This window comes from Ambystoma mexicanum, chromosome 14 (genome assembly GCF_040938575.1).
Source record: "Ambystoma mexicanum isolate Mex_15411 chromosome 14, UKY_AmexF1_1, whole genome shotgun sequence".
Taxonomy (NCBI): Eukaryota; Metazoa; Chordata; class Amphibia; order Caudata; family Ambystomatidae; genus Ambystoma; species Ambystoma mexicanum.
In genome coordinates this window covers 610,129,106-610,145,340 of record NC_090940.1, presented here as the reverse complement: position 1 = coordinate 610,145,340, position 16,235 = coordinate 610,129,106, and the positions used below count along the sequence as shown (strand labels likewise).

Genomic DNA, 16,235 nt, shown 5'->3' with positions numbered 1-16,235 from the left:
TGTGGCAGAGTGGGGGGAAGTTAGGAGTAGTCAGAGATGGGATGCGATTGATGTGAGAGAGTAGGGAAGGTGAGGGGTGGGTGTGGGAGAGCGTCAGATCCATGGGAGCCCAGGCAGGGTGGGGGAGTTGGGAGTACAGGGAGGGAGGGATGTCTCGTTGGAGTGAATTGGGAGTTCAGGCTGGGTGGGGTCCTGGACAGTCATGGACATGGTCGGGGGGGTGGAGTAGGCGAGGGTTGGTGTACTATAGGGTGCTGGCGGGGTGGGAAATTGGAAGAGAGGTCACATTGCGCATGGGGTGAAGTGATGGGCGAGTGATGAGGAGCATAGGAGTCAGGACCTGCCGAAAGGTGGGTGCTGTATTATAGTACATTTCCTATGAGGCCTAGTCGTCATTTAGCAGAAAAAGTGCTAAATGTTTGCCTTAAAGCATAGGCCCTGTGTGGATCAATCAATCTTTCTTACCTCACGGACACGGTCGAGAGAGTAGTCGACTCTTCTGTATTTAAGTGTAGCCGCCCGCAGCACCGGTCAACAACTGCTGCCTGCCTGCCAGTTGGTGTTGCTGCTGCTGGGCTCAGGCTTGCACTCACTTCGGTCGACGGACGGTCCCTGTCTGTCTTCTCGGGCCGGGGGGCCTGCCTGCTGGGCTGGTGCTGCGGTGCGTGTGTGTCCTCTGTCGTCACGTCAAGTGGGTACTGTCTGCCAGAGCCAGTCCACTGGCTGTCTCGTCGTGGGGTCGGGTGACGGGTGGCCAAAATATAATGCCCAGGGTGAGGAGGGGAGGCCCACTTTATTCTCAGACTGAGTCACGTGTCTCTCCGCCGACTTCATTGTGGCGACACAGAGTCTGTATCGACCCCCAGCCCCAGGCACAAGTTGCTTTCAACTTTGCAGGGCAAGCAACACGTGATGTAACGTTGTTGTTAGTTCCTGCAAAGTTGAACTTGTTGTGTGAACTTCCCCGCCCCCAGCCCAGCCAGCTCTGCTGCTGCAGAGACAGTAGCACTAGGCCGCCGGCGCTGCCCGGGCCCGGTGCAATGTTCACAATCGTAATTGTATTAACACTTGAGTCGACTTGACTAGGACTTCAGTTCATCAATCATCACAGGAGCACATCGCACGGCCACCGGGCCACCAACCACCCGCTGCGCCACCGCCGGCCTGGTGGCGGCGGCCGGCCCTGATGCATGCATGCAATTTGCAATTGCAAATCATCAAAGCAAGGTAACAATGTGTTGTTACCTTGCGTTGATGAATAATTATGCTTCCAGCAGCGCACCAGGCAGCTCCTCCAGCTTGCTCCAGGCAGCCTGGCTCCAGCCCCTGGGAACATGGCTGTAATCCCCCCCTGGCCCCTGCCCGGCCCCACCCAGAGTCTCAAATTCCTTTCTGATGCTGGCCTGGCCCCGAGCCTCAGGCGAGCTGCTCGGGCCGCACCCAGGCTGCCGCCCACGGAACACACATCTATCTTCATAATTGATAGTGAGACTGACATCAACAATTTTACAACAAAAGTTAAACAAATAATGATGGCCCAGCTTAGGCCGTGCCATGCGCGGCCCGCAGGCCGCAGCAGACACTCTGTGAGTGAGTCGCCGACTCGCGCTGCATATATTACTAAACATTTTACCGGCAAAAAAACCGGCCCAGGGGTGACCTCATGAAAACTGGCCCCCCAGGTCCTCAAAGGTCATCGGCCACTGGCCGATGGGCCGATGCGGCCAGTCCAACCCTGTCTCCAGCTCTAAAATCTCTCCACTAGCTCCCGGTTACCGCAAGGATCAAATTCAAGACTCTCTGCATCATCCACAAGGCTGTCTGGGGCCTAGGATCAGGCTACCTGCAACTCTCACTCACCAAATACTCTCCTTCCATATCCCTTCGATCTTCTGGCTCCAACTCTCTGCTGATCAAACACTTCTCCATGCAGAGAGCTGGGGGCAGATCTATCTTCTCAGCTGGCTCCATCCTGTGGAACAGCCTCCCTCTTTCTGTTTTTCTTGAACCGGACAACCTCAAGTTCCGCAAACAACTCAAGACCTTTCTCTTCTCCTTCCCTCTCTTAATCCCGTGCTAACCATCCCCTCTATCACTGAGATTCGTGGCTTGGTACCTCAAGAGTACAAAAGGGTCCTGGCCCTTCACCCAATAATCCCCCAGCACCCCCCTGCACTTATCGGGTGGTGGTCTCCGCTCTGCACTTACCTGTTGGGCGGTTGGCCTCCCTCTTGCCTGCTATGTCTCTGCCCATGCACTTTCCTGTTGCCCCCTGCCCTACGGGAACATATGGAACTTCCTCCCATAGAGCACCCTAATAGCACTTACACCCATCCCACCTCCCGCCCCATTTTCTGCACTGCACTTGCACGCTCCGAATGTCACAAGGTCTAGTAGGACCGCTGTCCGTTTCTATTTATTCATTGTACATGTCACTGTTTATTGTTCCCTTGTTCCCTTCCCTGTGCCTTGTTGCGCTTTGAAACACTTGGCCTCATCACGACTTCGGCGATAACCCTTAAATCCGGCGGTAGCGCTATTACCGCCGGATTTAAGGGTCCGCTGAATCAGGGCTTTGGCAGATTTCTCCCCAGCTCTGAGCCGGGGGGAAATCCGCCAAAGATTTGCGCTATTACCGACGGCGGGAAATCCGCCGGCGGTAACAGCGCGAAAATTCCCCATTGAGCCCAATGGGGAATGGGGCATTCCCGAATGGGCTCAGTGGGGAATGGGGACTTACATTACCGCCGAACTCGTGATCCGGCGCTATTAGCGCCGGGGAGTTCGGTGGTAGGGCTAATACCGCCAACGGTAATACCGTACCGCCAAAGTCGTGATGAGGCCCACTGTCTTGTTGTATAAGTGCCTTATAAATATCCAACACATAAATAAATACAAACTGAGCATCAACTATAGGATTTGGGCAGTCCTGTCACAGATTGAGAATGGAGATGAGAAACCTATAATTTATATTTGTCGAAATGTACAGCCCCGCAAAGTGAACCATCCAATAGTAATTATAATGAATTATAATTGTTTTCTTTTTTACCGGAGGTTTCTAAGCGTGGACCCGGGATTCAAACCTGTGTTGCTCTGCCGCTTCTTGGTTCCAAAACTAGCGCATTGCTACTGCGTTTTACAAACCGTGTCCTAACCTTCGGGTACATATTACCAAGCTGGAAGGAGGTTCAGGCTGGTTTTGGACCACAAACTGGCCGGGAACAAATGTACTAACCCACAAGTCGTAAATTCCTAGCTTTGAAGCCATTTTCCTTCAGGATGGAACATGGTTCTTGAAGTTAACAAACTAACGTTAACTTCTTATCACGTTACCCAAAGCCATATAGGAAACATGGAGAAGATATAGAGTAGGAGAGCTCAGGAGAAAGAATGGAGGTATGTGACAAGGCCAATAAATAGGCCTCGTCAAAAAGGTCCAGGAACCCCTGTCAGCTGGGGATGGGACGACTACCAGGGTTAATGCCAGAGCCCCGACGTAGACATTGGCAGCAGTGAGGGTTGCAGTTCATGTTCCTGCATGTAACTGCCAATCTGTAGCTGTACAGAACACTGTCGCCAGCCTTGTTGCTACGTGCGTTTGCTTGCAAGAATCCTGTTGCCCTTTCAGATGACACACGAGGAAAAGCAGAGAGCGAGGAGACAGATGAAACAAACTGAAGCAATCACCTGCCTGAGCATAAACCCAGCGCTGCAGAGACCCGATCACAGTGGAGGAGCGTTACCCAGCGAAAGAGACGCAAACTGCGGAGCAGGGCAAAGCAGCCATGCAGCTAAAGTGACAGCATCCACTAGACCACCATGGATTGTATAGGGGAATGTTCCCCGAACCTACCCTAGGGCAGTGGTCTTTAACCCTTTTTGGCCTGGTCGCCCCCTTGAGCAAAATGTGGGCAGGACAGGGCCCCCAAAAATGCCAAATGGACAGTAAGTCCAAATGGCTATGAACGATTGCGCTCCGTCACCACACCCAACCCGCAGTATAGTCTCTGGGCTCCTCACCTGCTCCCATCACAGTCTCTACTCCTTCATCCCACTCCTATCCAGTACCTGGGCTCTCCCCAAACCACCACAGACCCCAGGCTCTCCCCACCCTGCTCCCACCAGTATCCCATGGCACCCGCCCATCCTGCTCCCACCACAGTTGCTGGGCTCCCCGACCCTGCTCCAAGGGTCAGTGGCAGCTGGTGAATTTTTTAAGTGCAGTGGCATAATTATTTCCCCCAGATATGCCGTAGCTACCAAGCGTCGCGAGGGGGCCTGAACCAATCAACGATTTGGGGGGTTTCCCCCCTGGGAATGTTTTTAAAATAATGGGTTAAAATGTAGCATTATAGAGCATACTTTACAAAAGAATGGGGTAAAGAGCCAAACAGTTTGCAATTGTCGCGGAGGGGGGGGGGGGCAAGGGGCAGGCATGATATTATTATACTGGACATCTATTATAGATGTCCAGTAAAAAAGATACTATCCATGTCCCCTGGGCCCCACAGTGCCTATCACAACCAACATGATAATGTGTGTATGCAAGGCGCTGTGGGACCCAGGGGGAAAGCATGGTCTTTTTGACTGGTCAACTAAAAAAATACCATCCCTGTCCCCTGAGCTCCACAGCGCCTCAGAAGGAGAGCTGATTTTGGCAGGTGGGCAGGGGGATTGTGCAACAAAGGCATTTTTAAAATGCCTTTGCTGAACAACTCTCCTTCCCCTCCCCACACCCCAATCACCAGAATCAGCTCAACGAACCAAAATCACTCTATTATTCACACGAGCACCCATCACAATACACTCACTCATAACATACATGCATTCATACACATATTTAAATAAAAAATAAATTAACATAAACTTACCTTCTCTTCTGCCCTGGTCCTGAGGTTTCTTCCCTAGTGCTCCTGCTCCTGCATCATGAACAGGAATTAGGAAGCAAGAGCTTCCTGGTTCCTGCACATGCGTGCATGGGCCTGCGCATGGGTGCTGAAACGCCCCACTCCAGGCTGCGGGGTCTGTATGAGCGAGGAGGCGCAGGAGCTCTCTCTCGAGCATAGACATACAGTTCCCCAGCCAACATTTCCAATGAGCTATGCAAGGCTGTCGAGGCAAAACTCCCCCAGCCTTGCACGGCTCAGTGAGCATGTGCGTCTGGGGAACTGAACTGTCAAAGGGAAACAGCCAGCCCAGGAACACTCCCTCAGTTGGAAAAAGTAGCCGAGGGAGCGCTCAGTGTTTCACTGGGCAGGCTACTCGGCTCCTCCATAATGGGTGAGGGGGCCACTGGGTTGACGCCCCCCCCCATTATGGATGAGCTGCCAAGCTCGGACTAGCCTTTAGGGCAATTGGGCAATGCCTGAACCAAAAATGAAAAATGCAAAATGCTAGTGTGGGCCAGTTTTTGTTGGTCTAAATGGGCCACTTTTTTGGCCAATGTGGGTCAGTTTGATGAATTACTTCACTATGCAGCTTGTAAATTTGACACACCCCTTTGAGTACTATTTGAACAGTCTGTCACTAAAGGAATGAATTGCCATTTGCAACTGTGGGCCATTTTTGCTGTGGTGCCCGAGACAGTTTTACACTACAGTCTGAACCTGTAAGCCACCCCTGCCCATTTCCTCCATTTAAAGAAAAGAATTGTTGAAAAAAAAATGTTAACATTTTTATTTCAGGCTGGGGTCTAGAAATGACAGTGGGCCTCATTCTGAGTGTTCCACAAAAAATCTGCTAATACCGCCAATCCGGTATTAGCCTCTCCGGCTGGGCATGCAGCGGAAACCCTGCCCGAACTATGAGTAGATGGGCATGTGCACAAACCCATGGTGGAAGTGTCAATACCGGATTGCCGGTATTAACGGATGAATGGATAAAACATCAAGTAATCGCGTCTCTACCAGATCTGCCAAAAAATGGCACTAACACAGGAATAGCAGTAATACCTGTGAAACCTGAAATGCCGCGAAAACTAGAAGTAGGCCACCAGTCATTACAAAAACCAGAATCCACCTCAAACCACAGCAATCTACAGCCATCCGGGCCCAGAAAAGAAACACCAAAAAAACATGTCCCAGGAGCACAGCAACCCAGGCAAGAACCTACGCCAACGCAAACCTAAGTTTGCAGATGCTGAACTGATAGCCCTGGTCGATACAGGCACTTTTGGGGCCCTGGGCACAGAAATCTTTGGGGACTCCCTCCACCAAACTAAAGGAATTAGGGATCTAGAATACTGGTCGCGCCCCCTACCCCGCCACCTGTCGCACTCACAACCTGTAGGCTGATATGCTGTCTCGCAGCATACAAGCACATTTAAGTCCCCTTACCCTCTTCATTCTTGCTCCAATCAGAATGATAAACAAGCAGCATTTGAAGACCAACATTAGCAGTCTACAAAGGGGTTACTGTTCTAGTACATACAGGATACTTTACATACAGGATACTTTTTATCAATAACATCCAGGAAGGTTGATGTAGTATTAATGTAGGACCGTATGTAAAAGGTACATGTAACCGATAATAGACAGAGAACTCACATTAGCTGCCTCAAAGAATGCAAAAGTGCTCACGCATGGATAGAGACCACCAATTGGAAGGAAGGAGAATGCTATACATACCATAGCATGGATAGTGGAGGTAGATTAGAAGCTACCAGGAAAGTGTCTTTATCCAGACAGACTGAGATTAGAAGTGTGATATAGTTTTCTAATAGTGTTGCCATTAGTTATCAAAGCAACAAATGCCTGTGGTGTGCAATATAAACATGCTCACTATTAACACAGTGAAAGCATGATTACCGTGAGAAGGAAATCACTCGGAAGGGCTGACAATTTTGAAAGGTTTAGGGACTGGCAATATTGAGAGGTTAGACAATACAAGATTAAATGAGATGCCCAGGATCACACATTGGTTAAAGGGTGAAGTGGTGAAGTTGGGATTTGTGCCAACTCTGCAATTTCTGCATTTGAACACTTTCTTTTCCAGTTCTTACATTGAACTAAAACAATCTCCTTTTATTAAAAAACGGCCTTGGAAAGTACACAAATCACATTACCAAACATGACCATTTTTTTACCAAAATATTATAGAAGGGTGTTATGCAAAATAGGAAAGATTGTAGCTTCGTTCTCTCCATCGTAAAGGCAAGTATATAAGAACCAGGATACCAAGCGATGTCATTTAACAAATTTAATCTGGGTTTGTCTTTTGTATTTTAAAGCTTTAAATACTTAATGGCTTGTGACATTTTCATCTATAAACGTGCATACAATCCTTTGACTTTTACCAAAAAGCACACAGTTTTTTGTGTCAAACAAGCAGACCTGAAAATATGCTTGCCTGAGGCCTGCAACATGTGGTCCACTCTCTTCTGTCTACCAACCCTTCCACCCAAATGGCCTACATAAGAAGAAAGATCAAGCAATGGGCTAAACAATACCAGCAGTATGCAAGAAGCCAAACCTCAAAGAAGACAGCACAGTAAGGAACAAGTTACTTACCTGTAACTGTTGTTCTCCAGCATGGGTCTGGCATGGATTCACATGCTCATGAATATTCCCCGTCGTCAGGCTGGGAATCCTCTGTAAAGAAAAAATCAGTATCAGTTTCGTTTCTGATCTGTCTTTCTTAGTGGTAACCAATCACTGATCTCTGGGTCATACTGCCCCGAGCCAATGACTGCCCTCTCCCTAAGCCCCGCCTCTGGCAGCCATCTCAGATTTGGTAGCACGCAAAGTGGCAGTATGACCAAGTGAAGAGCCGCAGAGGGATATGCGGGAGGGTTCGCATGTGAATCCATGCCAGACCCATGCTGGAGAACAACAGTTTCAAGTAAGTAACTTGTTCCTTCTCCAGCATGGGGTCTGGCATGGATTCACATGCTCATGAATAAAATAATACATAGCAGTATACACATGCACAACCACGGGATGTGGCAAAGGCTCAACATTAAGCATAACATCCAAAACTCAACATTAGGCAATTCTTACCTCCTCACCAGGCTCACCTTAGGCGAACAGGTTGCGCAGCACTGCTTGGCCGACCCTGGACTCCTCCCTGGAGTCCTGATCGACGCAGTAGAATCTTGTGATGGTGTGCGTTGACCTCCACGTAGCAGCCCTGCAGATGTCCAGCAGGGGCACACCAGACAGGAACGCCGTGGTAGCAGCGATCACTCTGGTCGAATGGGCTCTCGGACGGCTGGGCAGCGGTCGGTTTGCCAATCGGTGACAGTGCATGATGCAGCCGGAGAGCCATCTGGAAATGGAAGTCTTCGAGAGAGCCTAACCCTGATTCACAGACCCAAAGTTCACAAACAGTTGTGACGTCTTCCGAAAACTCTTCGTGCGGTCCACGTAGAACTTCAGCGCTCTAGCTACATCCAGCGAGTGCAAAGTCCTCTCAGCCGGCGTCGAAGGCGACGGGAAGAAAACTGGTAACACCAAGGGCTTGTTGAGGTGGAAGTCCGACGGCACCTTGGGCATGAAGGAGGGGTGCGTCCTCAGCACCACCCTCGTGTCATGAAAAGTCAAGTATGGAGGCTTGCAAGATAGGGCCTGGATCTCTCCCACTCGTCGTGCGGAGGTGATGGCCACGAGGAACGCTGTCTTCCATGACAGGAACTTCAAAGGCGCGGAATGCATAGGCTCGAATGGGGCCCCCTTGAGCCTGGTCAGCACCACATTAAGCTCCCACGCCGGGGTAGGAGCCTTCACCGGCTGGAATGATCGGAATAGTCCCTTCATGAATTCCTTCACCAGGCGATGAGACCACAAGGACGCCGTCCCGTAGTCCTGGTGTATCGGGAGATGGCAGCCAGATGTATTTTGATGGAAGCGTGAGCCAGTCCAGCTTTGGCCAGCGACAGTATGTAAGGCAGTACTTGAGGGGCCGTAATCTGCAGAGGGTTAATCTTCTGTGCACGGCACCAGACAGAGAACCTCTTCCATTTATGACCGTAACACTTGAGAGTTGAGGACGCCCTGGCCTTTGCAAGAACCTCTCTGCAATCAGCCGGTATATCGTACCCTCCAAACTCTAGTGCTGCAGGAGCCAGGCCTGCAAGTTCAGCGACTGTGGGTCGTGATGGAGAATGGCGCCTCCTTCTCTGGAGAGAAGATCCGCGTCCGCCGGCAGCTTGACTGGTGGGGACGTTGACAAGTGGGAACCAGATCTGCCTCGGCCACGCCGGTGCGACGAGGATCATCCTGCACCTGGACTTCTTGAGCTGGTTGATGAGGCGGAGCAGCAACAGCAACAAAGGGAACACGTATAGAAACAGGCCGTCCCAGGGGAATGAGAAAGCATCGCCCATGCTCCTCGGCTGTGGGAGCCTGCTGGCAAACCTCTGGCACTTGGAGTTCGTCGCCGTCGCGAACAGGTCGATCTGGGGTTTTCCCCATCGTTGGAAGAGCAGATCCACTTGGTCCTGGCGCAGTTCCCATTCGTGGCACGAGCGCAGCTCCCTGCTGAGTGAGTCGGCAATGGTGTTTTTTATTCCTGCCAAGTGGAAGGGAACCAGAAACATCCCCTGGGCGACAGCCCAGTGCCACAGATCCTGGGCCTCTTTGGATAGGGCTGGGGATCTGGTGCCCCCTTGCTTCCGTATATAGAACATTGTGGTGGTATTTTCGGTGAAGATCCTCACCACTTTGTCCTTGAGGGACGGAAGGAACGACCTGAGAGCCCAGAACACTGCTCAGAGCTCCAGAATGTTGATGTGGAGAGACCTCTCCTCCGGGAGCCAAAGGCCTCTTGCGTGGAGATCTCCGGTGTGGGCCCCCCAACCCTCCAGAGAGGCGTCCCTCGTCACTGTCTCCTGAAACGCCGGGGTTTGAAAGTTTGTGCCTGTAGTGAGGTGAGCACCGGTGCCCCACCATAGGATCGCCCGACGGAGCTCCTCGTCGAGAGGGGTCCTGTCCTCGAAGCAGCCCATCACCTGAAACCAGCGGGCATCGAAGAACTCCTGTAGCGGACGCATCTGAAGTCTGCAAAGGGGTACAAGATAGATGCATGAGGACATCATCCCGAGAAGGGACTTGATGGACCTCACCCTGGCCACGTCCATGGCCAACAGGCGCCGCACCTTGCCCATGATGGTCTTGGTCCTCTCCTCTGAAGGGGAGGCCAATTGCCCCACTGTATCGAGCTTCGCTTGCAGAAACAGTGCTACCTGCTATGGAACCAGGTGGGATTTGGGGTAGTTGATGGCGAACCCCAGCTCTGTGAGCAACCGGACGGTCCTCGCCGTGTGTCCGACGGCGAGTTCCCTTGTCCTTGCCCGGATTAGCCAGTCGTCCAGGTAGGGGTAGACGTGGATCCCCTGCAGGCGCAGCCGCACTGCCACTGGTGCCAGGCACTTGGTGAAAACCCTGGGTGCCGACTTAATCCGAACAGTAGGGCTCTGAATTGGTAGTGGCGTCCCTGAACCATGAACCCTGAGGAACTTCCTGTGCCTTTTGAGAATGGGGATGTGGAAGTAAGCATCCTCCAGGTCCAACAACGATAGGAAGTCGCCTTCCTCCAGCTGTCCCAGCACGTGCTGGAGGGTGACCATCCTGAATTTCTGCGCCTTGATGTATTTGTTTAACCGACGCAGGTCCAGGATGGGGCGCCAACCGCCTGTCTTCTTTCTGACGAGGAAGTACCTTGAGTACACTCCGGAGCACCGGAGCCTCCTGGGGACGAGCTCAATGGCACCTTTCTTGAGCATCGCCCTTACCTCCAACAGCAGTTGAGGGACATGATTCTCCTTCCTGGCCACGGGAGGAATGCGAGGGCACTTCTTTTGGAATTCCAGCGAGTGCCCGCTGGCCAGGGTGTCCAACACCCAACGGTCGGTGGAGATGGACTCCCACACACTGATGAACTTCGTCAGCCGGCCTCCCACTGGGGTGCTTCGGTGGGGGCCCGACAACACGGCCGGGTCAGTCTTGCTTGGAGGCGGCCTTGCCGCCTTGGCCTCCTTGGCGACGACGGCGGGATCCCCCTTGCTTGCCGCGACCTCTGTAGGCCTCCTGGGAAGAGGAGCGGGCCGCCTGGCGGTAAGTGTAGGAGCCACCGCTGGATCCTTTGGAGGCACCCTGTCTGCCTCCGGAGCCCCGAAAGGGCCGTCGCTGTTGAAGCACTCCTAGGGCCCGTGCCGTCTCCGAGTCGGTCTTGATGGCCTGTAGAGACTCGTCCACGGCCTTACCAAAAAGGTTGTTGCCGTCGAACGGCATGTCCAACACTCTGGTCTGGACGTCCTGGCGAAAGTCTGTCGCCTTGAGCCATCCTCGTCGTCGGAGGCAAACTCTGTTGCCCAGTTGGCAAAATCCGGTATCGGCAATGTCCGTTGCCACCGTTATGGCGTGATCCTACGCCACCTCGCCTTCCTGAAGAATTTCTAGGGCCTACGCCCTCTTCTCGTCAGGTAGGAAGTCTAGCAGGGGAGCTACCTTGAACCAAAGCTCCATGTCGTAGCGGGCCACGATCGCTAAGGCATTGGCCGCCTTAATCGTCGTCGCTGCCGACGAGATGACTCGTCGTCCCATGGAATCCAACTACTTGCCCTCGCTATCCGGGGGGAAGTGGAAGTTGAACCCGCCGCACCCGCTGCCTTCTTCTTAGCCGCTGCCAAGATGACAGAGTCCGGCATGGGCTGGGCCCTGAGGCACAAGGGGGCGGCATCGGGGACTCGGTACTTCTTCTCGTACCTGTCCCTCTTGGAGGGTTTCGTGGAAGGGTTCTTGAGGACAGCAAGCTCCTCGTCCCAGATGTCGTCGAGCAAAGGCACAGCGAGGACCGTCTTCCTCTTAGCCTCTCGTCGTTGGTACAGAAACCCTTCCTTTCTTTGTTCTTCAGGGCAGAGCTGGAAGAGCTTGGATGCCCTGGTTATCGTGGCGTGGAAAGAGCCAATTTCGTCGGCTGGAGAAGCCCGCGCGGGGGGGGTGATGATGGGATGTCCGCTGTGTCATCGCCGCCGTCATCGTCCGTCCCCGTCGCTGCATCCGTCGCCGTATCCTCTCTAGGGTCCGGCGAGGGGGATGAGGGGTCCACAGGTCTCGCAGGCACGAAGTGCGGAGTGGGGTGGACTCTCCTCCGCTTGTTCGGAGGGCTTCCCGACGGGCCTTGTTCTGGATCCTCCGTTGGGGTCCGTGGTAATCTCCTCCTTATCTCGGTACATAAGGATTGGATTGCCAACAAAATGGCCGCCGAGCTATCCTGGGGCTCGGGTAATGGCTGCGACGGACGGGATGGCCGCTCCACTGGGCCCTCCTACTCGCCATCGTCGCTGTCTTCGATCACATCAGCAGGGACCGCCCCTGGGATCGACCCTTCTCGAACCTCTCGTTGAGGCCTATGAACCTCTCGTTGAAGCCTATGCACCTCTTGTTGAGGCCTTTCTTCTCAGTTTCCACCAGCTCCTCCTCAGAGGCTGATTCCGAGTCTGTAATGGCCCCTGCCCCCCCTTTTTCTGCCGGGGACTTCACGGGGGTCTTAACGATGGGCTGGAAAGAGGATTCCCTCCGCGGTGGCAGGGATACTCTTGGCCCAGAGGCCGTTTCCACTGGCGTAGTCTCAGCCGGCTTCTCCAGGGTCGCAGCAACCACTTCGGTAGAGGCCTTTGCCGGCTAGATCAAAGCCCTCACCACCTTAGGTGCGTCCTGGGCCTTTGCCTTGGGGGAAGGGTCAGCGCCTCGCTCCCCCTTCAAGATCGAACGGGTCCGCTCCAGCGGCCTACCCGGGTTCTCGGACTTCCTCTTCCCCGAACCAGAGCGCTGGCTCGTGGTCGAACGTGCCCGGGAAGTAGCACCCTGCCTGGCAGCCGAAGAGCCCGACCTTTCAGCGCTCCCGGTGCCCACAGACTGGCGGTGCTTGGCCTTCTGTTGGGCCCCTGTCGCCGGGGCGCCCTCACAGGACTTAGAAGCCCGCTCAGACTTTTCTTCGCCTTCTCACCTACTGTGCCCTTCTCCAGCCAGGCGGCGATGCGGGAACGACGATCTTGTTTGGTCCGTTCCGAAAGGTTCTTGCAGAACGCACAGTCCTTCTCCACGTGCGTCTTGTCCTCATGAAGGCAGTAGAGACATTGCAAATGCTTGTCCTCCTTGAAAACGTTTTGCAATCCGCATACAGGACAGCACCTGAACAGCTTAGATACGGGTGTCGAGCTTCCCTTGTCCTGGGCCATGTCCGTTGAGGTGGGCCGCAGATCTTCCGGAATCCTCCAAGAAGTGTAAACTCGTCGAAAACTTCACCCTTGAGGGGTGTAGATGAATTCCGAAATGGGTCCCCGTTGTCGGAATTAGAAACGGTGGAGCTTGAGGCTCGATTAAACCGAAAAAATGAGAAAAACTCATGAAAAAGCACGAAAACGCGGCAAAAAACTCGAGAGCTAAAGCACGAGGACTCCCGAAACTCTAGCGTGCGGTAAAAATCTGAGGATGGCTGCCAGAGGCGGGGTTTAGGGAGAGGGCAGTCATTGCCCGGGGGCAGTATGACCCAGAGATCAGTGATTGGTTACTACTAAGAAAGACAGTTCGGAAACGAAACTGATACTGATTTTTTCTTTACCGAGGATTCCCGGCCTGACGACAGGGAATATTCATGAGCATGTGAATCCATGCCAGACCCCATGCTGGAGAATGTAAAATACATTAGATGATTTGACCAGGATAACTGTATCATCTGCTGGTAAATCCAGGATACAAACATGAATGCTGTCGTTCCATAGTCTTGTATTTGGATAATTATTCACCTCTTGAACAGTTTATGCCATTGTTGGAGGCGATTGTCTAGGTTTTACAACACCCCATCTGAATAAACCAATTTCAAGACCTTCACCATACGGATGATATGTTACTTTTTATAGCAACCCCTATCGGGTGCAGGTACATTGCTGACATGAGCAGATGTTGTTCTGCAAAACTAAGTACATATGCAGGCAGGTTTATAAACATCAGACATAGTAAAGGCTCAGCCAGCCTTGCTGGAATGTGATATTCTAATTTTGCATATGAACACATATCTCTGCAATGGGTTCTTCACACACTGAGCTAACATCTGAGCCATTGTGGCACTCAATTTATCAATATGCATTTCCCCATTGCCTATTGCACATGCTCAACATAATTCCCACAGGAAGAAAGAATGCTACAGAGTTGTGCCATAAGGAACACACAAACTATGTATACCACAGTGAACACAGAAAGCAATACATGATGACTTGATCAAAGCAGAATGCACTTGCCAAAACAGAAAGGCAATGGATTTAAAGACTCAACAGCACCCCATAAAATATCCTAACGTGTGTTGTTTAAGACTTATGAACAATGGAATCTTACTTCTACAGATCAGCTAGCCTTGTGGGCCCCTCTCCAAGTGCCCCTTTTGTCCTCCCATAAAAACGTCTCTGGATAGAGTGCTACAGTATGCTGAGGAGCTGTTTGGAGCAAGGCAGCGCAAGACATGCTGCCAGAGGAAGAGCACCATATGGCTTGAGGTGGTGACCAATGTCACAGTTGTTGGGACCGACCCCCGGACGAGAAAGTATTGCTGCAAGAGGTGGGACAACCTCAAGTCCAAGGTCCACTCAGCCATTGCAAAGCATAGGGGGGAGTGCACAGCCACAGGGGGGGGCACCGTGGAGCCCCAACGACTCATGTCGTGGGAGGAGCACCTGAGCAGCATCCTGCATATGAAGGAGATTGAGGGCATCGGAGGCACTGAGGCCGCAGCAGGGACACAAGGAGAAGGCAGTGCGCCCCCCCCCTTTTGCATGTCTCCACCATCAGGGCGCAGAGCAATATGCAAGCCAAGTGGCCTGATGGCATGGAACGCACTGTCCACCTATTGATGGCTGTACCACTTCGATAAGACACACAGGCATGCACTTTGCGCACATCCTGCATGTACTCCTGCCCCATCCATGAATCCCCCCTCTGTAAGATCATCCACCTAAGCAACAAGATCCACATGAGACGCACGTCACCAACAACACTGTGGCCCACTCTTCATGGGATGTGTATGATGCATGACTTAGGACATGTGTGACAAACAGCTGACAGCACATCTCGTCTTCAAAACAGGTACCCACTCCACACACAGACCAGGCAGGACCATCACATGCACCCACCCGGATGAGGCACCACACCTGCGCAGGCCAGACATACCGCCGGCCGCAGCAGGCAGCATGGCAGTGGGGCGACACCAGCACAGCTACCAGTGGGAGCAGCTGCAGGCGCCCAGCCACCAGCATGCCAGGCAGTGCCAGCCCAGCCTCCACCACATGTGACAGAATCAACCCAGCCACCACCACCCCAGGCAGTGCCAGCCCAGCCTCCACCACCTGTGGAGGCGTCAGCCCAGCCACCACCACGCCAGGCAGTTCTAGCCTACACCACCTGTGGCAGCGTCAGCCCAGCCACCACCTACGCAACTTGCACACACTGGTGTTGTGGCCTATGACGGCACAGGCAGCAACAGTACACACGTGTCCCAGTACAGTGCCCGCGCACGCACCAGCACCCCCCTGTGCCATGTCCGCCGACTGATGCCGCATGTGGATATTTCCAAGGAGTCTGACTCACATGGTGAACAGGAAGTGGCCATGGAGTCCTATGAACAATATGAGTGGGCACCACACCTGGATTCAGTCCAGCCACACCCCCAAGCTCACACACCCCAGATGGTAACCTGCGTGCAATAAGGGCACATAGCTGGACCAGATCGAGCATCAGCAGGTGGACATACACACAGTGGCTGGTAGGCAACTCACAGAGATGCGCAAAATACTCAACACCATACAGGCGAGCACCCGCTGCATGGCGCGCGCCCTCATACAGGCAACATCTGCCATGGTGACACTTGGGCAGAGGGTGCATGAGCACACAGATCCCTCATCTGCCGAAGCAGAGTCCCTATCACAGGCCATGCAGTTGATATTGCAGTACATCCATGCCCGGGGTTATGAGCCCTCAACCAGCAACAGGCCCACTGAGGGCTCACTAGAAAGCACACCAAGGCGAAGGTCCATCTGCCTCCTATGTACAAGGCTCCAGGAGTCAGACCCTGAGGCTAAATGTGCCCAGAAGCAATGCATGGAAATGGTAGTGACTCTGATGCATACTGTTAGGGATTTTGAGTGGGAAAAGGTGTTTTGGGGGATTTTAAGTGGGTAGTGTTTTGGGGGATTTTGAATGGGTAGGGGGTTTTTGGGGTGGGTGCTGGGTTGGGATGTACACTACATG

General features: G+C 52.9%; 1 long non-coding RNA gene across 1 annotated transcript in view; it reads right to left on the bottom strand.

The window, feature by feature from the left end:
• LOC138527026 (uncharacterized) overlaps nucleotides 1-1,346 on the bottom strand; it is a 377,963-nt gene extending 376,617 nt beyond the window's left edge. Inside the window, exon 1 of the long non-coding RNA XR_011283799.1 lies at nucleotides 466-1,346. This is a non-coding gene — a long non-coding RNA (uncharacterized lncRNA). The remainder of the gene's footprint in view (nucleotides 1-465) is intronic.
• Nucleotides 1,347-16,235: the final 14,889 nt, after the last annotated feature.